Here is a 3,667-nt window from a genome sequence, read left to right as displayed (position 1 = left end):
TATTCCTCTCCCTATACTGCTCCACTAATCTCCTCACAATGTGAACGGCTTCTGTAGTAGACCGTCATGGCATAAATATGAATCGGTTCTCAAAAATAGTAACACTACGTCGCACCCTCCTCTCCACCACCCTCTCCCAAATTTTCATAATATGACTCAGCAACTTAGTACCCCTATAGTTGTTGCAGTCCTGGATATCACATTTGTTTTTATACAACACGATAATCAAACTCCACCGCCAATCTTCGGCATCTTCTTCGTCCTGAAAATGACGTTAAACAACACAGTAAGCCACTCCAAGCCTGTCCGATCCACTTCCTTCCAAAATTCCACTGGAATCTCGTCAGGCCCAATTACTTTACCCCTGCCTATTTTCCGCATTGCCCTCTCAACCTCTTCGCTCCTAATACGCCTACAAAACCCAAAATCACTCTGACTCCCTGAGTTTTCTAACTTACCTAGCATGATGTTCTTGTCCCCTCCCTCATTCAAGAGTCTATGGAAGTACTCCTGCCATCTACGCCTGATACACGCCTCTTCCACCAGAACTTTACCATCTTCATCTTTGATGCACTGATGGTAGGCTATAATCTCGTATTTTAGTCGCTTATTGCACTCCAATTTACTACACTTTATTAGTTTTGAGCTTTAATTGCTAGTATTTTTTACTCATTGCATGTTTTATGTCTTGTAGGAGTAATTTCGAGCTATGTGGATGGATGGAATAAATTCGAGCTATTTGAAGCTTTGAAGTCTGAGTAAAAGCCCAAGGAATTAAACCGGAATCACGTTCGGGGGTCGAAAATCACATCTGGATGTCAAAACGCACGAACAAATCCATACTCTGAGAAAACCCCATAGCCGCGGTGCGTGGGGTGTCGCGCTTGTGAATTTTCCTGCAGCTTGACAGATTTTAACTGTCTGGATTTTCCCACTAATGTCCCGCATGGCGCGTCGCCCCATGCGACACGCCTGTGCAAATTTTACAGAGTAATTGTCCTATTTCACGTAGGAAAAAGTGATTTCGTTTGGGCCTGACCCTACTTGGTATAAATACATGGAAAAACGTAATTTTCTAGACTTTTGACATACTTTCGACCTAAGGAGGCTAAGGAGTGGTTGGAAGAACACGAGCACAAGTATTTCATCATTCATTCCTCACTCAAGACACAAGTTTGGATTGAGTTTATGTTTTCCTATACTTTAATTTTATATGTGATAAATTGCTCCATATTTACGGAGTAGTTACCATTAGGGTTTAATGGATTTGGTGTATTGATGATTGTGTGTGGATTATAACTCTAGTTTTATGTATTGAAGCATTTTATGGATGATTTAATTGTTGCATCTATATTCACTAGTTCATGTAATCGAGAGAGGAATAACTTGTGATATCTTTGCATTATATTGATGGGTGAGTTCATAGATTCTTCTAATTAATCAAAAGAGGCTAGTTAAATTATTTATTAAAACTAGTTAGGAGAATAATCGAAAGAGATTTTCCTAAAGACCAATCTATTACGCATTCTTACATATCTTCACGTGCTTAAATTGGTTCATCTTGTAAGGTTAAGGCTTGATCGAGAGAGGAGTTTTTGCTAAACGTTTGAACTAATAAGTGAATGAATTTGAGAGACTCACTTAAACATTAGAAGAGAATTATATAGAGTTATATCCCAAACAATTATCTTGCACATATCCTATCAACCCCTATTTTCTCCCACTAATAAGTTCCTTGCTTATCTTTGTTTCGATTGTTATTAGTCAATAGCTTTAGATTCTTAGTAATTTTAGTTAGAAATCATATACTTCTCAATTGTTCATAATCTTGGATAGCAATCTAGCTACAAACTATGATAATATTATTTAACTCCAATCCACGTGGATACGATATTATATTATACTATATTCGACTAGCGAGCATATTTAAGGGTGTGTTTTGCGATCATCAAATTTTGGCGTCGTTGCCAGGGATTGGCAATTAATAGTGTTTGAAATAGTTTGTAGTGCTAATTCAGGAATTTTTCTTTTATTTTTATTTTATTTTTCTCTTTTTACGTTTGGTGTTCTTTGACTGTGCGCAGGTTACATGTTACAGTGGTGCATGACTAGAACTTCTGCTTAAGAAGTGCTACCATATGAGCCAGAGATAGAAAAACAACTGTGACAACTGAAGAAAAAAAGAAATCTCACTGAGACAACAGAAAAGGTTGGGCAATCCTCAACCAAAGAACTTATGGTTGGAAACGGTGAAGATAATGTGGATTTGGATGCGAGAGAAGCAGCCCTACGATGAGAACAAGCTGCACGGGGTGCTGAGGAAGCAACTTTTAGGGATGCACAGATTATCTATGAAGAAGAGAGGGGTCGTACAATTGCTCAAAATCAACCTTTGGGTGCAGATCAATTCGGAAATATAGCTTCCATACCTGGAAAACCACTTGGCGATTATGCTAGACCGGTCTACAATTAAGGATTATCAAGTGTGAGACCCCCTCCAATTATAGCAAATAATTTCGAGTTAAAGCAAGGGTTGCTGCTTCAAACCCTTCAGAATTGTTGTGTCTTCATAGGAAAGTCAAATGAAGATCCAAATATACATCTAATGGACTTCGAGGAGATTATGAACACTTTTTAATACAATGGTGTGTCACAAGATGTAGTTTACTTAAGGTCATTCCCCTTCACACTTAAAGATGATGCAAAGCAGTGGCTTCGAAGCTTACCTAATGGATCAATTCGAACATGGGATGAGATGACCAGAAAATTTCTTGATAAATATTTCTCGTCAACTAAGACGGGAAAGTTTAGGAGTGAAATCTATAACTTCTTCCAGAAAGATACTGAGACTGTGTTTGAAGCTTGGGAGAGGTTTAAGGAAATAGTCAGAAAGTGTCAACGTAGCAAAATTGAATTCTGGATGCAACTCCAGGACTTTTGAGATGGATTGAAACCGACCTCACGTAGCATATTGAGCAATGCAGTTGAAGGCCCGTTGATGAAGAAGACTCCAGGGGAGATAGTTGCAATTCTTGATGAGTTGTCTGAAGATGCAAATCAATGGCCCTCTAAGAGTGCTGAAAGAAACAGATGAACTGGTATTTACCAGGTTGATGCTAACACATCTGTGCAGGTACAACTTGATGATAAGGCCAAAGAGGTAAGAAAGATGATCTTAGACTTGATACAAAGTGAGCCTCATGCAGCCTGTGATATATGTGGAAGAGGACACCCTACTTATGAGTGTCAAGCCTCAACTGAGAAAGTAAATGTTGTGGGAAATTATGATGCGATGGGTCAGAGGCACCCCGATTTTTTATGGAGTTCAACTGGGGGTACTGCGAATGCATGTGATAGGTTACAACTACCTTGATTTATGTTTTGATGATCTAACAAACTTACTGCCAAGAACCAGATAACGAACCAGTTACATATCCTTAAGAACTTAAGATCCAAAGGTTCAAGCTTGGAATATGCTTCAACTCTTCAGAGTCAGAGGAACAACAGAGGGAACAGATAACTATCGTTTCCCGAGGACACAGTACAAGTCAACTGCCCCAGCTGTAAAGTTGCTGCCTGCACATGCTACAATGCAGAAACAGTGCAACAGTCAACTTTATGGGGAATGTCTTTTACCTACCTTGCTTACATCATCCTAGTGATGTCA

The 3,667-nt window shown here is 39.1% G+C and overlaps 1 non-coding gene across 1 annotated transcript; it reads right to left on the bottom strand.

Moving 5' to 3' along the window:
- Window positions 1-2,803: 2,803 nt before the first annotated feature.
- Window positions 2,804-2,910, bottom strand: LOC142173930 (small nucleolar RNA R71). Its single transcript, XR_012703296.1, has one exon. It is a non-coding gene; the product is annotated as a small nucleolar RNA R71 (small nucleolar RNA).
- Between the last annotated feature and the right edge of the window lie 757 nt (window positions 2,911-3,667).

This window comes from Nicotiana tabacum, chromosome 19 (assembly GCF_000715075.1).
Source record: "Nicotiana tabacum cultivar K326 chromosome 19, ASM71507v2, whole genome shotgun sequence".
In the NCBI taxonomy this organism is placed as follows: Eukaryota; Viridiplantae; Streptophyta; class Magnoliopsida; order Solanales; family Solanaceae; genus Nicotiana; species Nicotiana tabacum.
The sequence above is the reverse complement of the archived record's forward strand: the minus strand, read 5'-3'. Positions and strand labels throughout refer to the sequence as shown.